The 25,262-nt window shown below is 42.0% G+C and overlaps 1 long non-coding RNA gene across 3 annotated transcripts; it reads right to left on the bottom strand.

Annotated features, from left to right (window-relative positions):
- Positions 1-3,067: 3,067 nt before the first annotated feature.
- On the bottom strand, positions 3,068-25,046 carry LOC123275821 (uncharacterized). Of its 3 annotated transcripts, XR_006511913.2 has the most exons (5): positions 24,777-25,046; positions 23,293-23,475; positions 16,761-16,947; positions 8,101-8,250; positions 3,068-4,729 (listed from the first exon to the last, which is right to left on the bottom strand). It is a non-coding gene; the product is annotated as an uncharacterized lncRNA (long non-coding RNA). The 3 variants fall into 3 exon arrangements; XR_011493270.1 differs by lacking the exon at positions 23,293-23,475 and having other exon boundaries at positions 24,777-24,968; XR_011493271.1 differs by lacking the exons at positions 23,293-23,475; positions 24,777-25,046 and adding an exon at positions 24,042-24,752.
- Positions 25,047-25,262: the final 216 nt, after the last annotated feature.

The following is a 25,262-nucleotide window of genomic DNA, read 5'->3' as shown; positions in this document are numbered from 1 at the left end:
GGCGTCCCACATATAAAGGAGAGGAAGATGGGCACATATGTTAGCTCAGGGCCAGTCTTCCTCAGCAAAAAGAAAAGAAGAGGATTGGCAGGAGATGTTAGCTCAGGGCTAATCTTCCTCAAAAAAAAAAAAAGGAGTACATCAGAGATCAACAGTCATCACCATTCTTCAGTTGCCAAGGCACAGGCTCCAGAATCCACAGCCCATATGCAAGTATTATGAAACCCATCCTGATTACCCTTGTTTCCCTAACAGTTTTATACACTTAGATGGGGCCCTTGGCAGGAGGATATCCTAGTGGAGGCTACTATAATATAATAATTTTTTTCTGTGAAGAGATTTTATTCAATTTTAAAAGAAAATGACTACTTTAGATAAAGATTTGGCCCTATAAAAAAGCACATCTGTCCAGCTTTAAACCAAATACCAAGAGTAGTCTACTTCTATTTCTTAGCAGCTGGCAACAATACCCTTAATGAGCTCTATTGACATTTCTATTTTCTTCATCCCATATGGTATAAAACAAAACCAATCCTGACTCCTTGATGAGCCTAACGTGGTCATTTGAGTTTTACAAATGGTTTCTCTAACAGTATGCCGAAATCCTTTTGTGCTCTCCCCAGACAGCTGACTGGAACATACGGCAGTGTTTACCCTGGTAGTGAGTCTTCTGTGAATAGTCAACCAATGCTCTGTGTTATGGAAACCAATCTGTATGCAAATGAGACAATCCACAGGTTCTAACCTGGAAATACTAGGACAACAGTCTGGATGCATTAACCACAGAACTGTGAAGATGTGCTAAGGCTGCTATAAAAGGATACCGTAGACCGGGTGCCTTGTTGCCTTGTAAATGATAGAAATTTCTTTCTCACAGTTCTTGAGTCTGGAAAGTCCAAGATCTAGGTGCTGGCAGATTCAGTGTCTGGTGAGAACCTACTCCCTGGTTCATAGATCGTTATCTTCTCACTGTGTCCTCAGATAGAAGAAAAGGGCAAGGGGTCTCTCTGGGGTCTCTTATAAGGGCACTGATCCCATTCACGAGGGCTTCACCTTCATGACCTAATCACCTCCCAAAGGCCCCACCTCCAAATACCATCACATTGACGATTAGAATTTCAACATTTGAATTTTGGGGGGACACACATCCAGTCTATAGCATATATAAAGGATAATAAAGTTGAATAAATTAACTCAGAAGCATCAAAATTAAATAAAAGCCTAGTAAGCCAGGCTAAGAGAAGAAAGCTGATATAAACAAGAAAACATTGTCAGGCCTTATTGTGCAAAATACCAGGTTGAGGTTTTGACCTCAGTGAGTTTTTTGCAGTTCATCTCTCACTTCTTTTGTTTCCAGCTTTCCTCTCTTTGTGGGAGGAATTGGGGCTTCCTATTCCAGGATCCCAGTTAGCTAACCAGCCTAAAACTGGGCAGATCCACCAGCCAGACTGTTCTCGTCAATAGTGGCTGCTCCTCCTCTTGTGAATATTTAAGTGTGCTAAGATCTAATTCTAAACCTATTCTGATTCCAATGCACCTCCAATTCAAAAGTAATGCTCTGTCCTGGCATGGCTGGGGACATACTGAGTCCACAAATGAGTAATTCTGGACAAGGGACCTCCTTCAGGGGAGGGAGCCCCAAGGGAGAGAGAGAAGGGTATGTGTTGGGTTGGATGAGTATGTGTCTAAAATGAAAAACCCCGTCTTTCCCTCCTGCTGTAGGGAAGAACCTCAGTTCAGTCTGTCTCCTGTCGTTTCTTTCACTACTCACACAAAACACTTCACTTCTGATACTTCTGGTCACCAAATGTGTGCAGGTTTTTCCTCACAACAAGCAAGTCTCTGACCAGCTGGGTGTCCTACAATTTAACTCAATTCTGACACTCTCTACCCAGAGATGGCGTCAGATACTACAGGTTAAGGGCTCAGTCCTACAAAACCGCCCGCCCCCTTCCACCCCCTCCCCAACACCTCAGATGCCAGTCGCTAAGCCCAGGTTATCACCTGTGCTTCTGAGCAACCGACTATAGATAGGAGATTCCAATGACCCCCACCTTGGATGCAATTAATTTGCCAGAGCACCTCACAGAACTCAGGGAAATATTTACATTTACTAGTTTATTAAGGGATATGATAAAGGATACAGATGAACAGCCAGACAAAGAGATACATAGGGGAAGGTGTTGGGAGGGTCCCAAGTACGGGAACTTCTGTCCCTGTGGAGTTGGGGTGCGTGACCCTCCAGGTGTGGATGTGTTTACCCACCTGGAAGCTCTCCAAACCCCACACTATTGGGATTTTAGGGAGGCTTCCTCACATAGGCATGATCAGTCATTAACTCCATTTTCAGCCCTTCTCCCTTCTCAAGAGAACGGTGGGCAGGAATGAAAATCCCAAGCTCTAATCATGGCTTGGTCTTTCCAGTAACCAGCCCTCAACCAGGAGCTATCGGGGAGCCCACCCAGAGTTACCTCATTAGAACAAAAGACACTCCTATCACCCAGGAAATTACAAAGGTTTCAAGAGTGCTGTGTCAGGAAGAGGGGCAAAGACCAATGTATATTTTCCGTTATCTCACAGTGTCCTACCATAATTTCTGAAAGGGACTAGAAGCAAGACATCAGGCATGCTAATAAAGTACTAGGGAGAAGTGACCCCCTGATTTGGGAGGGGGTGGGTGACCAAGGGCACCTGTAAGGGTGAACAAACCAAGAATAACCAATAAAAATTGCAGAATACTACATATAGTATGATTGCATTGGCTTATTTTAAAACTGTATGTCTCCAGGGATGTATCCAAATTTGGAAAAAATTATAAAGACACGGGAATGATAAACACCAAATCCTGGATAGTTGCTACTTGGAGGTGACAGAGAAGCAATGCATTCAGGGAGAGACACACGAGGGAATTCAACGACATTAGGAATTTTATTTCTGAAGCTGAGTGATGGGTACAGGAGTGTTAATAGCACCATCTGTTCACACCAGTGTTTGTTTTTTGAATTTCTCAGTTTTTTTTTTTTTTTTTTTAATTTTTTTTTTTTTTTTTAAGATTTTATTTTTTCCTTTTTCTCCCCAAAGCCCCCCGGTACATAGTTGTGTATTCTTCGTTGTGGGTTCCTCTAGTTGTGGCATGTGGGACGCTGCCTCAGCGTGGTCTGACGAGCAGTGCCATGTCCGCGCCCAGGATTCGAACCGACGAAACACTGGGCCGCCTGCAGCGGAGCGCGCGAACTTAACCACTCGGCCACGGGGCCAGCCCCTGAATTTCTCAGTTTTAATAACTAATAAACACTGATAGATATAGCCCACATAAACAAGAGCTCTTTTCAGTCCTCAGTTTGTTTGTTTGTTTCATGTGCCCAGTTAGTCCTTTTTTTTTTTTTAATTGTGGTAAAATACACATAACGTAAAACTGACCATTTTAACCAAACTGGTGTTCTTTTAATACTACTGGCTCACATGTGAAAGGTGATTAGGGAATGGTATCAACATAACACAGAAACCAAGTTGGTTTATATGCGATTTTTTCAGTATGTTAATATTTTGAAGTCATCAGGGCAAGCTTTCTGACAAAGAGAAAGCCTTCATCATATTTGAGGTCCCTAAGGAAAAAGCTGAAAATCCCACAAAAGCACCTTCCTTTAGTGGATATAGTGGCTGACTTAGTGGCTTCAAGAAGCTCTACATTTTTCACTATATTAACCTGGGGAATTTGAGAGTACAGATCAGAAATTATGAAGATACTTCTCCTTATGTTTAAATAAAGTGATTTAAGAAAACTACTTCTAGGGGGCTGGCCCAGTGGCATAGCAGTTAAATGCGCACATTCTGCTTCGGTGGCCCGGGGTTCACCAGTTCAGATCCCAGGTATGGACATGGCACCACTTGGCACGCCATGCTGTGGCAGGCATCCCACATAGATAGTAGAGGAAGATGGGCACGGATGTTAGCTCAGTGACAGTCTCCCTCAGCAAAAAGAGGAAGATTGGCAGCAGTTAGCTCAGGGCTAATCTTCCTCAGAAAAAAACTGCTTCTAGATTTATTTTTAATTTTGGTGAAAATAGTCTCTTTTGGAAGCAAACGTCTTTAAGGACCCTCATCTCTAAAGAGGAAACAAGAGTGCCCGGGTATAAGGCTGCAAAGAAAGGCCCGGCCATGTGGTTGGCTGCAAATGCCAGTGGAGAGTGAACTGTGCCCGGGTCTTTATTAGGATGGTTATCTTTGTCATCAGGGCTCTAATTACAAACTTCTTAAGATTTTGAGTGGCCTGTTCCTAACTCTGTGTTTCCCATAAGCCCTTTTATTTTTAGTGTATGCTTTGGCTAGACATGAGGTTTTTCAAAAATATAGAAGAATTGTTGTTACTCTCTCTATGCACTTGTATGTTCTAAATATTTAATTTAAAAAGTCAAGAAAAGGCTGCAAAGAAGAAATAACCTAAGTAGGAGAATTATTTATTTTCTTTTCTGCTTTCTGGGCTAATATTACCCAGGGGTTAGGGAATTCAAAATGGCTTAAACAATAAGGAAAGTGTATTATTTCACAAAATATAAAGTTCCACACATAGGGGAGGCATACGTAGAGTGGCATAATGATGTCTACAAGGACTGAATCATTTTCTGTCTTCCTCCTCTGCCATCTTCAGCATGTTGGCTTTCATCCTCAGCTTGTGCCTTCATGGTCACAAGATGGCTGCCATAGCTCCAAAGCTCACACTGTCATACAACTGTGTTCAAAGGGAAAAAGAAGTTTTTGCTTTAGAGTCGTTTTTTATTAGGGAGAAAACTCTTTCCAGAAGTCCCGCTGCAGATTTCCCTTCGGGTCTCTTTGGCCAGAGTTGGATCACATGGCCATGCCCTAGCTGCAAGAGAGACTAATAAATTAGTATCTGGCATGTTCAGCCTTTAGAGAGTGAGGCAGCACTACCAGCAAGGAAAACACATTGGGAATGGCTCTTTGGTTAACAAAAAGCACTGTTAGCCAAGGTGGTAGGTAACCAGACAAGTCTGTCTGTAGACAGAACCTATGGCTTTAACCTCTGCTCTCCGATGTCACCTTTAAGATTCTTCCAGCATTTGAATTGCCTTGCCATCACAAACACTATAATGTAACCACACCCCCAAACTCACCCTGTACCTTCTTGCCTCCCATCTTCGTACATGCAGTTCCTTCAGCCTGAGATTCTGCCCCCTTCCATGTCTGCTTTTAGATATAGAATCCACTCTTAAAGATGCCACTCAAACACCAGTGTCTCAATAAAGCCTGTCAAATAACTGGTCAAACTTCGCAACTCTTCCCTCTAGTGTCCCCTAGCGCAGAGGAACTCCCCACAGGGTCTAGCGCAGGGTCTGCAAAGGGAATTGAGTTGAACTGTTTTGTCCTTTGGGCTGCAGAAGGAAGGGTACAGAGAACAGGTTTCCCTTCATATAGTATAGTATTTGGGGGATTTGAGTGAAGTGATATTACGCAAAAGAGCTATTCCAAAAGTTAACATTATCTTTTTCTATTTTACACTGGTTTCCTTATTAAAAAGAAAAAAATTTCTTGCCCAAATCATTTAGGAAATTTACCTAAAAGCTGTTATTTTCCTCTCCCAAATTATTTGAATGACCGTTTTAACCCTTTCAGATTCCTTAACTGCTAAGCACTGGTCGTCTTGGATTTTTAAACTGCTCCTCAAAATTAGTAAAATGTTAATAATTGTTGAAACTGGGTGATAGGTACATGGGAATTCCTTACACTGCTCTACTTTTGTATATGTTTAGAATTTCCATACATAAACTTAAAAAGAAATGGTTTTTCCATGTTTTAGAATCTCCGAAGTACATGCCTATGTATTTAGGAGAAAGTTTAGCGGACATTCAGATGTTACACAAGGCAAATTAGTTGCGGGCATGTCAATTCATATGCAAAATCTGCAGCCCCTGTGGTAGACTTTTCTTCTTTGCTTCCCCAGATTCGACAAGTTATAAAGCTTTATTTTTCCATTTACTTTTGGCAAAAGAGTGCCAGTGTGGTGTGTGAACATATGCCAGCTCATCAGTGATGTTAAAGTTCTTCACTGTTGCTGTGCACTTGTTTTCTTTCGACTGGAAACTTCTGTGACCATGCTGGATCTTTGTCAGGTGGGTTCCTAATGTGACAGCTTCGTGTTTGCTCAAATAAACTGAGAGCTTTCATTTTAAAAAAATAATAACTTTGACTCAGCTGATGCCAAATTTTGTCAACAACAGTTAACCAGGAGCAAAATTAACCAAAATTCTTTTAAGTGACATAACTTTACTGTTTCAGTGATCTCAGTGAATGTCTATTTCAGTTCATAAATAAGGAACTACAGAGGTTTCATTTTATCACATTTGTTTTGTACAAGATATAGACAGTGGAGCTTCCTCCCTTGTTTCCTCTGCAAGGTTCTGTCTATTCTCCAAGGCTCACTTTAAATTCTGCCTCCTCTGTGAAACTGAAATATACAAATATGTACTGGGGGGATTTGGGGAGAAAAAGCAGGGGGAAAAAAAAGAAGATGGAAAACATTTGTTAGTTCAGGTGCCAATCTTTAAAAAAAAAAGATTTCCAAGGGCCTTCCCTAGAGATCCCAATTTGGTAGCTCTGAGGTGGGCCCCGTGAATCTGTGCTTTAATAAGGACTCCCTGGCTATTCTTCAGCCCCGGCAAATGTGGGAAACCAGGTAGAACCGTCAAGCCATGGTCCCTGGACATTCCCTGGGTGCAAACTGCCTAGGTTTGAATCCTGGCTTCAGCACTCACAGTGTGATCTTAGAAAAGTTACTTAATATCCATAAGTCTCAGTTTCCTCATTTGTAAAATGATGTATAACTATCTTGTAGCATTGTGGTGGGGTTTAAAAGAGATAGTACTGGTACAAGATTTGGGGGACCTGATTTAGGAAAAATAATTGCAAAAATATCTTAAATTTGCAAATTTTATAAAAACATATGACCAAGTGAATACATTGCCAGAGCCCCTCCTCGGGCCCTGAAGTTTCATTAGCTTCATGGAAAATCCACTTCTTAAGTGTTATTTTATTGTACTCAGCTTCATATACATTGTTCCACTTTGTTCTTGCAACAACCTCATGAGTAAAGTGTTATTATTTCCACTTTATAGTAGAAGAATCAAAATAGAGGCTTAGGGAGCTGGTGGCCTGACCAAGACTATACCAAAAACAGTGGTAGTGCAAACCCAGGTCTGCCATGTCCCAGAGCCAACTAATGTTGTCAGGATTACATACTGAATATGCATACTCTGCCTTTCTTAACCCTTTTTTATGTGAATGACCTTGTCAAAGCTAAAGAGAGATACAAGGAGTCTTAAATTAGTTGGCTCCTCTGGATTATGATGAGTCACCATGGAGCTGAGATTGTTCTCAGCTTTGCAGCCAGAATCTCAAGGTTTCCAGTTCACTCAAACTCTAGCAACTAATTGCTTAACCAAACTCACAGGAGGCTGACTGAACACATGTAATGCCAATGTGTTCACGGACCATGGGAGGGCGCCTACCTGGTCATCAACCCAGTCAAGGGGCCAAATCACAGGTCAGAAAACAGTTTGGTAAATCTGGAATCAGCAATATGAGTTGGGTGCCATGGTGAGATATTTTCATCAAGTTAGGCTAACCAAATGAATGACTATTTCTCCAGGAGAGAAATACGTCTGCCCAGTGAAGAGGGATGAAGGTCAGGAATCAGAGCATCAGCTCTCTTAAGAAAGCACTGGATTAAAGGCAAGATATTCTTACTCTCTGGTCTTCCTTCTAAACCAAACCTCCATAAGCACAGTTTGTAGAACTATTTTGGTTGTCAGTGTCTAAAAACCCAGCTCAACCTGGCTTACACAATGTGTTGGCTCACAAAGCTGCAAAATATAAGGGCAGGCAGAAGACATGGCCTCACCATGGCCAGATTGGGGTTCAAATGACTTGTTCCCCTCCATGTGTTGCTTACTTCTCAGGCTCCCCATGGAGACAAGATAGCTACAGCTGCTGCAGCCACAAAGTTCAAGTTCAAGAACAACACACACACAAAAAAGAGCTTCTTTGCAGTGGCTTCAATTTAACAGGCTTAAATTACTTGCTTACCATTGAACCAATCATGAGGCAAGAGGAATGTGATGCACTGATTGGCCTGTGCCTAGGTCATGTGCTGTTTCTCTTGAGGCAAAGGTGGAACCCCAGACACTTCATGGGTTGTTGAGGGGTGGATGCCCAAAAGAATAAAAGGCACTCTTGCTGGAAAAAAGAGAATAGAGGTAAACAAATGTCCACTAAACTATGACTTCATGCCTGGTACATTAAGGTACAGTTGACAATGTTAGTTTTTTTCTGACAATAATCACATTCCATTCATACCTTCCTTAGGATACACTCCAGTCAGCTTCTTTGATCTTAGATGTCTCCCACAAACCATTTCTTAGCATGGGCAACTTCTGCAGTTGACTAAACTCCTTTAACATGAATGGTTCGATTTCCTCACCCATTAAAAATGAGAATATGCTCTTAAAAAATGTATATATATGTATATATAAAATACAAAAATATATGAAGAACAAAAAACTTATCCAGTCTCACCATGTAAGCATAAACACTATTTCTTATGTGTTTCATCCCAGTCTGTCTTCCATGGATAAATTTTGTTTTTTGTCACTCTCTTGTTCTACATTGTTGTTATCCTCCTGCACATACTTCTACTTTTTTCCTTAGCATTATATCATAAACATTTTTCCAGATTATTACATAGACTTTGTAACTTTTCATTAAAATATTTTAAAGGATTATTACAAAAGTAATACGTTTGTGAGAGAATAATTCAAATAACACAGAAGTGTATAAAGTTAAAAAGTAAAATCACCAGGTTTTAAGAATGTGAACTAAACTCATGCTGTAATCTCCACTTCCTTAGAAGACCCTGAGAAGAGATTTTAAAGACACAAAAAGGAAGGAAGAAAGGGAAGGAGGGAGGGAGAAAAGTGAAAGACAATACAGCTGCTCTTGAAAATAAGAAAGGCTCTCTCCATAAGGGCTGAGCCGCATTCCTCAAGGAAGTGGAGATGGGAAGCCGCAAAGTAAGCTGAGGCACCCCTCTCATCACCTCCACGTGGTAACTGGTGCAGCCAGGCTGCAGGGGCAGCCCCGGGTGTAGGCAGAGGTGTAACCCAGGTGGCAGAAGGGCAGCTCGCTCAGCCTCTGAAAAATGCCAACACTATCAAAAAGAAACAAAAATCTCAAAGAAAGAAGCAACTTGTACCTGAGAAAACAGTTACCAGAACAATGAGGACTTAAAAATTAGGGATTTCAGATCCTCGGAGACAATGGTTCTCAGTCTCAGTTGCATCCTGGAATCAGCTGGGAGCTTTTACAAGTCTGATGGCCACTGCTCCCCAGACTTTGCTGTCCCCCAGGTAAGTCAGAATTCTTGGGATGGGACCCAAACATTAGTATTCTTTTTTTTTCTCTTCTTCTCCCCAGAGCCCCCCAGTACATAGTTGTGGATTCTAGTTGTCAGTGCCTCTGGTTGTGGCACGTGGGACGCCACCTCGGCGTGGCCTGATAAGCGGTGCCCTGTCCGCACCCGGAATCCAAACCAGTGAAACCCTGGGCCACCGAAGCGGAGTGCAGAGCTTAACCACTTGGCCATGGGGCTGGCCCCAGCATTAGTATTCTTCAAGTTCTCATGTAATTCCAGTGTGCAACCAAGGTTGACTTCAGATATTCAGTAGGGAATGATGTCCATAAAATGAGAACAGAAGGCGATAAAATAACAAGACATGATCATGAGAAAGAATCAGCTAGGGGCTGGCCCCGTGGCCGTGTGGTTAAGTTCACAGGCTCCAGTTCGGACCCTGGGTGCAGACATGGCACTGCTCATTAGGCCACGCTGAGGTGGCGTCCCATGTGCCACAACTAGAAGGACCCTCAACTAAAGTATACAACTATGTACTGGGGGGACTTGGGGAGAAAAAGCAGAAAAAAAACCCCAAAAAACAAAAAGAATCAGCTAAAGATGCTAAAAATAAAATACATATCATTGTTGACAGAAAAAATCAACAGTGGTCTGTTATTTGGTTTTGTTTTTGTTTTTTTGATGAAGATTAGCCCTGAGTTAACATCCACTGCCAATCCTCCTCTTTTTGCTGAGGAAGACTGGCCCTGAGCTAACATCCGTGCCCATCTTCCTCTACTTTATATGTGGGACACCTGCCACAGCATGGCTTGACAAGCAGTGCGTAGCTTTGCACCTGGGATCTGAACCACCGAACCCCCAGCCACCGAAGAAGACCATGCAAACTTAACCGCTGCACCACCAGGCCGGCCCCAACAATGGTCTGAATATCAGACTGGACGTGACCTTGAAGGCAGTGTCTTCAGATGAGTGACTTCATAGCATTGGTTCACCTCTTTCCTCCCACCTGCCTGCCCTCACTCTCTCCTTCTCTTTCCCTATTCCCAATCCTAGACCCTGTAAATATAGTCAAAAGAGCACCATACAAAAGTCTAGCAAACAAAAGCAACAAAGAAAGTTTCCAGGAGCCCAGCAGCTTCAGGTCACAGGAGTACCGCTCTTTCTTTTTTTTTTTTTTTTAATTGAGTTAATGATAGGTTACAATCTTGTGAAATTTCAGTTGTACATTAATGTACATTCGTGTTGTAGGTGCACCACTTCACCCTTTGTGCCCACCCCCACCCCACCATTCCCCTGGTATCCACTAAACTGTTCTCTTAGTCCACATTTTTAAATTCCTCATATGAGTAGAGTCATACACAGATTATCCTTCTCTAGCTGGCTTATTTCACTTAACATAATTCCCTCAAGGTCCATCCATGTTATTGCAAATGGGATGATTTTGTTCTTTTTGCAGCTGAGTAGTATTCCATTGTATATATGTACCACATCTTCTTTATCCAGTCATCTGTTGATGGGCACTTAGGTTGCTTCCATGTCTTGGGTATTGTAAATATTGCTGCAATAAACATTGGGGTGCACAGGACTTTTGGGATTGCTGACTTCAGGCTCTTTGGATAAATACCCAGTAGTGGGATAGCTGGATCGTATGGTAGTTCTGTTTTTAATTTTTTGAGGAATCTCCATACTGTTTTCCATAGTGGCTGCACCAGTTTGCATTCCCACTAGCAGTGTATGAGGGTTCCTTTTTCTTCACAACCTCTCCAACATTTGTTACTATTAGTTTTAGATATTTTTGTCATTCTAATGGGTGTAAGGTGATATCTTAGTGTAGTTTTGATTTGCATTACCCTGACGATCAGTGACGATGAGCATCTTTTCATGTGCCTATTGGCCATCCGTATATCTTCTTTGGAGAAATGTCTGTTCATGTAGGAGTACTGCTCTTTCTGATGGCCTTGGCTCACCTCTGCTTGAGCCTTGGCAGGATTAGAACTCGGGGCCAGAGAGGCACACCTGGAACTTTCGGTAAGGGTACACGTGGAGAGGCCTTGGAAGAAGGAATAGTTTGGTAGATATCTCACTGTGCCTTCATATTCTCTTTTCTCCTCCCCCACTTCCCTCCTAGGAAATTAAAATCTGGTTAAACTGAACAATTAGGACAGTTCGAAAGGGAAAAACAAACTCAACAAAGCCACTTGTAAGGTGTGAATGAAAGAGGGCCCTCCCTCCCACCCACAGCCCATCTCTGTCTCTGCCTGGCCCCAGCAGCTACAGGGAGGACAAAGACTTGCTGTATCCTAGGGGCATCTGGGCATTCGGACGACACAGCTGGGGCTGGCAAACACATGACTTAATGCAAGCCACCTCAAGAGGTGACTGGCGGGCCAGGAAGGGTAGCAGTGAGGAGCTTGAGTTTTGGAGACAGAGACACCTGAGTTTGACTTCCTGGCTGCCACTTACTCGTTTGGGGCCTAGAATGCCATGGGTTTGAATCTCAGTCAGCAGTTGAGGCAAATGTCTTCACTGAGGCATTCAGAGACTCACTGTCTGCTCTGTGGGTAATGTTACTCACCTCCCGGTGTAAGGCTAAAGGTGAAACTGGGTAATGTAAAGGCCCTAGCGCAGGGGAGATACAACAGATAGCCAGCCAGTCAGTCTGCCCTCCTGCAGGAGCCAACAACCACAACCACGTCCCAGCTGCTGACCGGAAGCTACTCTCAGAACTGTAGGAACTGAGAGTTGAAACACACAGGTGGTATCTGTAACATTCTCCACACGGTTTTATAAGCATGCCCTCTTGCTACACACATGTATTTCACAAACTTACAATACTCTGTTACGATCTATTTTCATGGCTGTAGAAACATCTGGATTTACACAGCTTTCTCCAGATGTTTTTATATACATTGGATTTAATTTTGCCCATGATAAAGGGAGTTAATTTAGTTTTGGGGAAACATTAGCACTTTCAATCTACCAAGACCTTCTGAAAAAGTTCCATCCACCAGTAAACTTGCATCTGAGGGATCCTGGGCTGAGATCTTGCTTAATAACCTATTAATCTATATGAGACTTGTGTCTGGAAGTTTATCACATTCCTTGCAATTATTTTTTTAATTAAACTTTTTTATTTTGAGATAATTGTAGATTCACATATAGTTGTAAGAAATAATAAAGAGAGATCCCAGGAAACTTTACCAGTTTTCTCCAGAGGTAACATCTTACAAAACTTTAGTACAATCTCAGAACCAAGATCTTGACATTGAGACAGTCAAGACACAAAACATTTCCATCACCTGTAGGATCCCTCTTGTTGCCCTTTTATAACCATACTCACCTCCACCCCCTCCTTAACCGCTGGCAACCACTAATCTATTCTCCATATCCATATTTTCATTCTTGTCATTTCAAGAATGTTATATAAATGGAATTAAACACTATGTAACCTCTGAGGGTTGGCTTTTTTTCACTCCGCACAATTCTCTGGAGATTCATCCAGGTTATTGCCTGTATGGACAGTTTGCTCCTTTTTACTGCTGAGTGGTATTCTGTGGTATGGATGTACCACGGTTCGTTTAACTACTCACCCATTGAAAGACATCTTTGTTGTTTCCAGTTCTGGCTGTTATGAATAAAGCTGCTGTAAACATTTGTGTACAGGTTTTTGTGTGAGCACAAGTCTTCATTTCTCTGGGATAAAACCCACAGGAGTGCAATTGCTAGGTCATACGGTAGTTTCATGTTTAGTTTTAAAAGAAACAGCCAATCTGTTTTCCAAAGTGGTTGTACCATTTTCTATTCCCACAAGCAATGTATGAGTGATCCAGTTCCTCTGCATCCTCACCAGAATTTGGTATTGTCACCACTTCTTTTTTTTCTTTTTTGCTTTTTCTCCTCAAATCTCCCCCAGTACATAGCTGTATATTTTATTGTGGGTCCTTCTAGTTGCGGCATGTGGGACACCACCTCAACGTGGCCCGAGGAGCAGTGCCATGTCCATGCCCTGGATCCAAACCAGCAAAACCCTGGGCCACCAAAGCGGAGTGCACGAACTTAACCACTTGGCAATGGGGTCAGCCCCTGTCACTACTTTTTATTTTAGCCATCCTGATAGATGTGTAGTGATATTTCATTGTGGTCTTAATTCACATTTCCTTAATGGCTAATGATGTTGAACATTTTTTCATGTGTTTATTTGTCATCTATGTTTCCTCTTTGGTTAAATGTCTCTTAATATGTTTTGCTTATTTTTTTAATTAGATTTTTTTATTGTTGAGTTTTTAAAGTTCTTTATGTATCCTAGATATTAGTCCTTTGTGGGATATGTGATCTGCAGATATTTTCTCCCATTTTGTAGCTTCTCTTTTCCTTCTTTTAAAGGGCCTTTCTCAGAGCAAGTTTGTAATTTCGATGAAGTCCTATTTATGTATCATATTTTTCCCTTTATGTATCATATTTTTGTGTGTCAAATCTAAGAACTCTTTGCCTAACCCTAGATTCTGAAGATGTATCTCCTATGTTCTTTTCTAAAAGTCTCGTAGTTTCACATTTAAGTCCATGATCTATTTTGAGTCAATTTTTGTATAAGATATGAGTCGTAGGCCAAGGTTTTTTTTTCTCCATGATGTCTAATTGCTCTAGCACCACTTGTTAAAAAGGTTGTCGTTCATCAGTTGAATTGCTTTCTCATCAAAAAAATCAGTTGGACCTATTCGTATAGGTCTATTTCTGGGTTCTTTGTTCTGTTTCATTCAGCTCAGTGTCTAACCCTCCACCAATACCGTGCAGTCTAGATTACTGTAACTATATAATAAGGGCTGAAATCAGGTAGACTGAAGCCTCCTATTTTTCTTTTTCAAAATTCTTTTAGCTATTCTATTTCCTTTTGCCTTTCCATATAAATTTTAGAATAATCTTGTCTATATGTACAAAACATCTTGCTGGTATTTTGGTAGGAATTATATTAAACCTGTATATCAATTTGGGGAAGACTATGTTTAGTCTTCCATCTATGAACATGACGTGTCTCCATTAATTTAGATCTTTGATTTCTTTCATCAGCACTGTATAGTTTTCAACACATAAGTCCTACACATTTTTTTAGGTTTACATCTAAGTATTTCATTTTTGTTGAGCAGCTGAAAATGATATATTGTATTTTTAATTTTGGTGAATAATTTGAATAATCCTTTTTTCAAAAATATAACCAGAAGAGGATACAATCTTACTCTCTGTTCTGAGAGTGTAAAGCTCAGCATGTCTGCAATGTTCTCTCCATGGCTCTGTTGAGGAAGAACCCTTAGAAGGTTCCTCACACACACACCTGTTGCCACAGATGACTGAGCCACGGACGGCACAAGAACTGCCAGTTCCTGGGCTGACCAATGGCTGATAAGGTGTACACAAATAAGAGCTTTGCCCAATAGGGACAAGTTACTAAATGGACCAATTATTCTTTCTCTCTGAAATTTAACCCAGAGATATGTGGAAAGAGTTAGTAGGCTATAGTAGAGGCAGAAGTGAAGGAAAACAAAGAAAGAAAGAAAGCAGGAGCTCTAAGTAAGCAGAAGCTAGGAGGCAGACATGGGAGAGAGCAGCAGGTATTGGGAACAGAACCCAAAAGACACAGAAAGAAGAGATTTGGCAGTGTCCCAAATGACCTTCCAGTTCCTGACCCAATGACCAGTCTCCACAGGGTGCAGGGATGTCAGTGTTCCTGTTCTAACCCTGAGGACTGGTGGAGTGGCTTTCCAGTGTTCCCATGAAGACGATATTTGTTTTCCTCACTTCCATGAACACTCTTAAAATAAATCTTTCATTAAAACAATCACATACAGCCTGCCCAGCACAGGTGTTTATCTAATAAATCAACATCTACAAAGTCTGATGTGTAAGAAATATCACTTCCTTTATTCCCTTTAAATCAACCTAATTCTAATTCCCAAACCCTATCTCACCTCTGAGAGGAAATCTCAAATCAACTTTGCTTGTCACCTGATTGTTTAGTGTCTGTCCCCTAGTGCCAGGTAAGCTGCACAAAGTGGCATCTTGGTCTTGTTTACCCTTCCTGCAAGGGCCTAGATGAACGCTCCATCTGGTACTCCCCAGATGTTCTTGACACACCTGGTGTTTTAGCGGATTTTCCATGGAGCCCCTAAGCCAAAAGAAATACCTAAAAAGTTCTATTTTACTAAGTAGTTAGGTCTAAACTATAAGTATTTGTGTCCTAACACCTTAGTAGTTGTTTGAAAAACATAAAGCACACAAACTGAAAGAAAAATAGTATTTTTATTTCATTCTAACCACCGTCACTTACCAATGGAACATGTGCATCTGCTGGGCACTGCCAACCCTTCCAAACTTGGAATTAGAGTGGACATTGCCTCACCTCCTATTCCATATTGATTTTCCTACAGTATTGGTTTTTTTTAATCACAGCAGCTGCTGAAAGCCCAGCTTCACAAAGATGGACGGCATCTAAAGAGGAATGTAGTGCGATCTAATGTTGAAACTGTGACCCTCCGTGAGTTAGTAGTGCATGCAGTGTTCAGATGTTTCACTAGAAAATGTAAAATATCCCCTGAAGCCTCTGTGAGTTCGCTGCAGCTTGCTAGAGTGCCTCAACACACATTTTGGGAACTATGGGCCTAAGCAGATGATAGGCATTCCGTAAATATTTGTTGCATAAACAATTTGGGGTCTCCTTTCCCTGTCAGGGTCACACTAGAATCCAGGAAGCTTATGTGGAATCAGGAAAACAAGAGAAGAGCTTCTAACCCTGGCCTGTCCAATATAATAGCCACTGGCCACATGTGGCTATTGAGCACTTGGAAATGAGTCCGGTCTAGATTGAGATATGCTAAGTGTAAACTGCATACTGGATTTCACAGACTTAGTACAAAAAAAGTAAAATATCTGTAATTTTGTTTTATTATTACATGTTGAATTGATAATATTTTAGATATAAATATATTATAATTAATTTCACCTGTGTCCTTTTATGGTTTTTAACGTAGCTACTAGATTCTAGTAGCTAGAAAATTTGAAACTACATATGTGGCTTGCATTATATTTCTAAAGGTCAGTACTTTAACCTTTGACTCCTCATGGTCAAGGATGACATCGTCATAATCCAAGAACCCTGGAGTCTGGAGCTCCTTGCTTCTGGGTCAGGTGAGGCATGGAAGATGGATTCTGCCTTCCATGGCGCACACGCAGCCATCCCCCTAAGGGGGTGCCACCACTCGGGGCCCTGCACAGGCCCCCAGCATCTAGGCCCTTCCCCAGGAACTCTCCTCCTCTTGCCCCTCTTCTTGTATCCACAGGCATCACCCACCTCCACCTCTCCCGCAACACTCAGCATCACCCATCACTTCAATGGACTTGGGCTTTCATTAAAGACTGGATGAGCCACTGGTTTCAGGCACCTTCTGCTCTCAGGGGCTCCCCGTTCCAAAAGAATCCCTCAAGCCACAGGTACAAGAGAGCACGGCCACCTTCTTGAAAGGGGGAGGGAAGGACAACTAGAGAAAGAAGAAACATAAATGAATAATATGAGTATATTGCCACATTATGTGCTTATTATGTTATGTGCTTATTCTTACTAGTCATATTGCTTTATTAATAAGTGATAGCAAGAAAAATGATCATTTACTTTGATTTTATTAATGTTTTTATTTAACAAGCACTTATATAGCAGGTATAACATACCAGTTATAGCAGGTATCACATACTCAGAGCTGTTTAGAAATATTAACTCATTTAGTTCTCATATCAGCCTCATAAGGTAGGTCCTATCATTATCCCCATTTTACAGATGAGGAAAAAACTGAGACACGGAGAAATTAAGTAACTTGCTCAAGGTCATACAGCTAGTAAGTGGCAGAGCCAAGATTTGAACTCAAGCAGTTTGTTTTTAGACGTTACAGTCCTAATTACATGGTAATTATTGAGAGTTCCTCCTGAGAAATGAATTTTTTAAGTGTACTTATTTTTACAATCAGAAACTCATTTTTCCTTTAGGTTGACCTTTACGAACTATTTTAAAGATCATGTCTTTGCTCTCTAGATCTGTCTTGCTATGGCATTGACCAAAACACTTAACTATTTTGAAAATAACCCCTTTCAACTTTACAGAAAACAGCTTTCCAGGAGAGCTTTCTTCCTGATGCTGTCAGAGCCATTATTTTTCTTATTTAGCATCTGTCAAATAGCTGCAATTTGATAAGTGAAGGGAGTGAAGTTGAGGTGACACTACCAGAAAATAATTAGTACGGTTGGTTGGTTTCACAACCAATGACACCATTCTTCAATTTGCAGATGAGTCAGAATTTTTAAAAATATACATGAAATATACGTAGAAGACTCTAGAAATAGAAGGTATGACTCTCTCTGTCTCCATCCATGAGAAACCTGAAGTATTCCCACCAGCTTTGACCCTGACACTGCAGCAGAAACTTTCAAACCGGTTTTTGCCAGAGAGGTAGGATGGAGGAGCAGCCCCAGAGGGAAGAACAATGACCCACCAGTTGTCACTCAGGTGCTTCTGCGCAAAGGCCAGCGGAGGCAGGATTGTACCCAACCTCTTATAGCAGGAAGTTAGATAACACGTATTGTTTGGGAATCATCAGTTTCATCCTCCAATTCCATTAGCTATTCCTTGACTTTCATTTCTGTGGGGTCAAAGCCACCTCAATGCCCACACTGGGGTCTCCAAGAAGAACTCATTTGACAGCTAGTGTGCCGACCCAATGCCCTGTCACTTTTGACCCTGGGACTGCAGGTCGGGACAGGGCCACCAAAGGCCCAACTGTGTGGCTAACATTCACTTTGTGGCTGGGCTCATTTTTGCTGTAATATTTTGGGATCCCAATTATGTTTGTATCTTTTGAGACTTTATTGTTTACTCCCTCAGAACAGTTTTTCAAATTTAGTTAGATGCAAACTCCTTAAGGGCAGACCTTTCTGAATTATCTTTGTAATCCCAAGATTTGGCACAGAGAGGCATATACAGAACTCAGCAAAGGTATGCTGCATGAAAGAAATGTAGCCATTCTTCCTGTATAACCTGGAGGAAAGATTTTGATGGATTTCCTTTTTTCTGTAAATATTATGCCCATAGGTGATACTATAAGGTTTATACAATTTACAATCCTTTTTTTTTTCAATTAACATGATATAGGCCTTTTCCTGTGTGCTATAGTCTGAATATTTGTGCCCCCGCCCCCAAAATTCATATGTTGAAAACCTAAGACCCAAAGTGATAGTATTAGGAGGTGGGGTCTTGGGAGGTGATTAGGCCATGAAGGTGGAGCCCTCATGAATGGGATTCGTGCCCCTATACTAGAAGTCCCAGGGAGTTCACTTGCCCCTTCCACCATATGAGGATACCACAAGAAGTCTGCAACCAGGAAAAGGGTCCTCACCCGACCATGCTGGCCCCCTGTTCTCAGCCTTCCATCCTCCAGAAATGTGAGAAATAAATTTCCATTGTTTACAAGCTACCTAGTCTCTGGTATTTTGTTATAGCAGCCTAAATGGACTAAGACACTGTTTCCATAAATTCTTTCCATCTTTTGGTAAGTGTATGTGGTTGATTAATATTCCATTGGATGAATGTACCAAAATTTTCTAAGCCATTCTTTCATTGTTCATCATTTGGATTATTTCCTGTTATTAACTGTTATAGATAAAACTGTGGCCAGCTCTTTCATCTGCATTTTGGCTTAGTTTCTTAGGATTCCCTGAACTGGAATTACTGGGTTAAAGGGTATGAACAGCTTTTGGCTAATCTGATAGTTTAAAACACGTCATCTTGTGGTTTTAATCTGTATTTCTTTCCTTGCTAATGGTGCCAAATATTTTTCTTTATCTTTGTTTGCTAGTTGTATTTCCTCCTTTGTGAATTATCTATTCATGTCCTTTGTCCATTTACCTATTATGATCTTAGTATTTTTCTTAGCAATTTGCATGTTTTTTTCCATTATAAAGACTCTAACCTTTGTCCTATTTACTGAAAACAATTCCCTCTTGCTGTGGTCTGAGTTTTAATGTTATAGTGTTTATTGATATAGATATTTTCTAAACTTTTGAAACTTAATAAGTGTTTCCCCTCATGCTTTTATTGTTTCTAACATCGAAATTCTTGGGAGAGGCCCATACCCCAATAAATCTCTTTTCTAAATTCCGCTCTATCCAAAATCCACCATCATCCAGCTCTTGGCTCTAGGACTCTTTGCAAGCCGCTAACTCTCTCTAAAGTCACCAATGACTTCTACCAATTTTCAAATACTGTAGCTCCACCTAACCCCTTGGAGGTAGAGACCACCTCTCTCCATAGCCTCCAAGGTGGACTCTGTCGATTGCCTCTCCAGTACCATCCACCCTTTCTTGTCAGCTGCTCCTTCTCAATCCCCTTCCCCAGATTCTCCTCATCCTCCCATATCCAAAGGTTCCAAGAGATGTCTTGTCTTGTTCATTAAGACTTATTCCCTAGGTGATCAATCCCACGTAGTCCTGTGGCTTTAAATGCCAACTTGATGTTTATGACTCCCAAATTTCTATTGCCAACCGGGACCTCACCCCTGAACTCCAGACCCCAACTTCCTCTGCAATATCTCCTCTTGGATATCTAACAGGCATCTCAAACTTAATGTGGTCACAAGACCAAAGTCAAATCCTTGATTTTCTATCCCACATTTGTCCTCCCCAGCCCAGGAAATGGCAACCTTACAGATGCTCATACTAAAAGCCTTGGAGTCATCTTTGATTCCTCTCTGTCATATTGTAAATCCAATCTATCCACAAATCTTATCAAATATATCTGGAATCCAGTCACATATCCTCATTTCCACCAATACAAGTCAATCCAAGACTCCATCATCTCTCACCTGGACTACTGCAGTAGAATTCCACCTAGTTTTTCTGCTGTCACTCTTAGCCTTTGTACCATCTGTTCCCCATACCACAGCCTGTCACACACTGCCCAGAACCTTCCAATAAAGTCTTTACCTAGTCCTGTAAATCTGTTTGTGGGAATATGTCTCCCACCCCACCTCTCTGACTTTATCTCCTCCCTTGCCTCCAGCCACATTTGTTGTGTGATTCACTAAAGGCACCAAGTAGGCTCCTGCCTCAAGGAGTTTGCATCTGCTCTTTGCTCCATCCGCAATGCCCTTCCACAGATACCCCCACTGCTGCCTCATCTGCTTCAGGCTCTACTCAAATGTCATCTCATGAGAGAGGCCTTGCCTTACTCTGCTTTATTTTTCTTCATAGCACTTATTGTCACCCACATATGATACATCTATTGATTGTTTATTGTCCGTCTCCACTGACTAAAATATAGCTCTGTTGTAGAGAGCCTCAAAGTTGCTCCCCATGATCCCCATCTCCTGGTATTCATGCCCTTAAGTAATCCTCTCCCCTTGAGTGTGAACTGGACCTAGTGATTTACTTCAAAACAAACAGAATATGGAAAAAGTTGACAAATAAAAATGGCAAGCAATAGGATATATTGGAGAATATGAGGAAGCCATTTGGTATAAACCTAATTCGGCCTGACCCTGTTTCCAAAAGGGCCTGACCGAGGCCCTTGAGCATGCATTGTATATCTGCTTTAGATATTCCCTATGGCAAGAGCAAAGGCCCTTGAGATAAACGTGCAACTTCCCTCCCCCTCCCAAAGTTGGCATTTCTTTAAGGATTAAGCATTTTTCCTTAGGCTGGGAACTGATTGCTGCGCTCACCTGTGACCGCCCAGCTCAAGACAATAGACTTGCCTCCTGCTATGCCCTCTGAGAGAGCACACCCACTACCTGCTGTGTCCATCAAGTGCTGTGCTGACAGGGCAATCTTGTGACTATTGTGGGAGGGACATTTCAATCATATGTGGAACAGCCTGTATGGGGGTATATAACCACTCTGTATACCTCACTTCTTTGGTGCCCTTTCTTCCTTTGGGAAGAAAGGCCCCAGGCCATGGTCCTCAGATTTCAGCTCAGAATAAACTCACCCAAATTTTCATTTATAGATTGGCTATGGATTATTTTCATCAACAAATGTCACTTCCAAGATTAGGTTACAAAAAGACTAATTCTATCCTGCTACTCCCCCAACCTCTAGCCCGATGGAGAGGCCCACATTGCAATGAATTGATGTCTCTGGCCAACAGGCAGCAAGAACCAGAGGCTAACAGCCTTGTGAGTCAGCTAGGAAACAGGTCCTCCCCTACTAGATCTTGAGATGACTGTAGACTCAGCTGACGTCTTGATTACAGCCTTATGAGAGACCTCGAGTCAGAGGCACCTGGAGTCCTTAAGTCAAGCCATGCTCAAACTGCTGACCCACAGAAACTGAAATAATCAACGTTTGTTGTTTTAAGACTCTCCATTTTGGAGTATTTTCACATATTGAGGTATATGGGGTAAATATTTGAGTTCAAAACTGATTCAGCTTGAACTAAAAAGCCTAATTTATGGCCTATCAAACATACATTGTACATCTGCTTAACCATTAAAGTGAAGAATGCTCTCTTAAGAATGCATACTTCCCCTTCTATGCCCTATTGGTAACAACACCCTATTGGTAATGCCTGGATTAGTCCCTTTCCTGGCATTACAGTCATGTTGACCTGCTAATTTGCAAGTGAATATCTCTTTGAAAATGTATCCTGGGTGTGTTTAATGTATCTTCTTTGTTCTAAAAAGATATGAGACTGTACTGAAACCCATGCTTCTCCGGAATGCCTTCTAAAGCCTTTCTGGGTTATAATCCTCACTCTGGTTCATAATAAACTCACCCCAATTTTGATTTATAGGTTGTTAATGGATTATCTGCATCAACACCAGCATCTAGGAAAATGTACACAGTAGTTACTCAGCAATATTTCTGAATGAATGGATTTCAGGACTTGTGCTAAGAAGATGGTCTGTCTTGCTCTGGACAATGTGGTGTGCATATGTGAATCCCGGAACTACTTCAGCCATTTTATTACCATCTGTGAAGCAGCCTGGGGGCAGAGCCAAGAAAATAGCAAAGTTGCAAAGCCAGAGCCCCAAGGAACACACCTGCCCTACCTGTAAATTTTTGGGGTTACTTGAACAAAGTTTAGCTTGGGCTGAGTTTTCAATAAATTGAAACTAAAAGCATCCTAACTATTACAGTTTTTTATGGGATCATTCTCTCCCCTGCCCCCAAATGTTCTTCTTTGTCATTTTCTTTCCTCTGTCTACCCACTTACGGCAGAGATTACAGTTGCCTACGCAGTTTGCATTCTCACTTCTCTTCTACCCAGACAACCCCAATTTAGATAAAGCAGTAAGGGCCTGGCTAAGGAACTGCATTTCCCAGCCTCCCTTGAAGGTAGGTCATATGACTAAGTTCTGGCCAAGGTAAGCAGAAATTATGGGATGGGTCTTCTGGAAAGAATTCCTTGAGAGCAGGCTCACTTGGCTGGCAGATACATTTTTCCCTTGGCCTCTTCTGCTTTCCTGCTGCCTCAAATGTGATGGTGGGACCTAAAGTGGCCATTTTGTGATTGAAGCAAATTTGAGGATGAAACACTCACTAAGTATCATGGAAGAAAGGAGAGAGCCTGGGTCTCTAATGAAGCCATCATACTAACCCTGAGAACCCCACCTCAGAACTTCTGTGATGAGAGGAATACAAGTCCTAATCTTGTTCCTTGTCTTTTCTGTTATCTATAGGGTAACTGACATAGCTCCTAAATAGGAACTTCCCAGGGTCTGTTCTTGTCTTCTTTTTTCACACCACACACTTTCCTCAGTTGATCTCATCTGCCCCTATGATTTCAGGTACCATCTACATAATAAAGACTCTTAAACTGATAACCTGTACCTCCTGCTTACCTCCCAAGCGCCACACTCAGAGTCCAGAATGACTCCTAGATAGCCCAGCTGGATGGCATTTAGAAGCTACTGAGGGATAGCCTGGAGTGTGGAGTCAGGTAGATATAGTTTCCAACCCCAACTCCATTATTCTCTGAGCAAACTTGGGTGAGCAACAGCATCTCTGAGCCTTTGTTTTCTTATCTGTGAAATGAACATAATAATACTACTTCATAGGGTTTTTATGACAAAAATATATGTAAAATCATGTCTGGCACATAACCAGTGCTAAATACGTTTAGTTCACTCCTCGTCATCACCCATCCCCACCCTCTACTGATGTCTCCACTGCCTTCTCTTCTTCAGGTAAATGGCTTTACCAACTACCCAGTCTCCCAAGCTAGAAATCTTGGAATCTTCAACTTGCTCTCTGCCACTCCCTGTCATACCCTCATAGCCAATCAATGACCAAATCCTGTTGATCTTACCCCAGAACTGTGACCATGCTTTTCTATCTCCCTATTACTCCCTGGTTTAAACTCTTACTAGCCCTTGTCGGGCTTCTTTCTATGGTGAACCACAGGCTCTTCACAACTCAATCTCTCACCCTTCTATCAGAGTTGCCCCTTAAGAAAAAAAGGATCTTGTCTCAACATAGCTTATTGAATTCTGTTTCCTACAGAATAAAATCCAAATTCAGCAAATGGTCATCCAAGGCCATCTCACCGTGTCCCCTCCAGCCTCTTGAGCCTCTTTGCCCAGATACTCACCATTCTCCACACGTCAGGCCCTTTCCTGACTCTTATCTTCACACCTATTGGGCTGTGCATGTTCTTCTGCTCTTGGTCCTTTAAACCACGCCGCCACCACCATCACTGTGTGGCCCGATAATTCTTTGAAAGTTTAAACTTTTCTCCCTGCATTTCCCCCTTTTCCTCTGCCCATTCTAAAACGATCTATTCTTAGTCTCAAGGGAGGTTGAGCAGGTGGACAGCAGAGTTGGCCTGGAGACACTTCCCTTCCTGGCTTGTATTTCTCAAGTCCTAAGCCTCTTGAGCTGAACAGGGCTTAAGGTGAGAAAGTATGTCTCTGGTGGAAACAAGACTAGAGGGAGGTATTTCCCCCAAACCAAGAAGAGATGCCTGGGCCTGGGGAGAGGAAAGAGAGGTATCTGAGGCCCACCAGTAGCCAGGACCTGTGCCCTGCTTTCTAGGAACGCCAGGGGATGTATCAGGCACTTGGTGGAAATATCCATGATACATCAGGGAGATGGGATGCTATTGTCAGAGTTCCTGTGTCACAGAGACAGCAGCATAGGGGACTGTAAAACCCCGCAGGCTGAGTAACACACCAAGATCTTAGCACAGCTTTATGTGCAGGGGGAGGCCCCAGGAAGGACTAAGACTGAATTTCCTACCAGCCTAACAGGATGAGGCTGAGAGTGAAAATGAAATTGAATGATAAGAAATCAGGAAATGGGGTATTTAGTACCCAGAGTTTCTTACCTGCTTGAGAAACAAGCCTTCACCCATCTTCCCAGGCTCTGTCCTGCCCCTCCCCACATGCCCTCTGATCTTTTGCTCTTGTCTTTCAGCCCCAGATTTCTGGCTCCCTAAACCTGCTGTCAGGGTTTTTTTTCCAACCCTCACAACTCTCCTCCTGCTTCTTTGGACTTTGAGTTTCCTGCTGAGCTGTTGACTCAGCCGGCAGCTTGTCCCCACATGCCCTCAGCTGGGCCAGCCTCTGGCCTCCAAGGGTAGGGGTGAGAGGGACACAATCACAGAAAGCCTTTTCTCTCTTCTCTAGCTGACAGCACTTTATTCATCCTTCAGGACTTTGCTCAAATGTCACCTCTTGGGAGCCTTTCTCGACCTCTCTAAGCAGATTTTCTTCTCTGGGTTTCCACAGCATTTTGCTTATACCTCTGTGCTTGTATTATTATTTATATGTGTATATGGTGGCCTTTTCACCTTGACTATGAACACCTTGGG

The sequence above is a fragment of the Equus asinus genome, chromosome 12, assembly GCF_041296235.1.
Source record: "Equus asinus isolate D_3611 breed Donkey chromosome 12, EquAss-T2T_v2, whole genome shotgun sequence".
Lineage (NCBI taxonomy): Eukaryota > Metazoa > Chordata > Mammalia > Perissodactyla > Equidae > Equus > Equus asinus.
The sequence above is the reverse complement of the archived record's forward strand: the minus strand, read 5'-3'. Positions and strand labels throughout refer to the sequence as shown.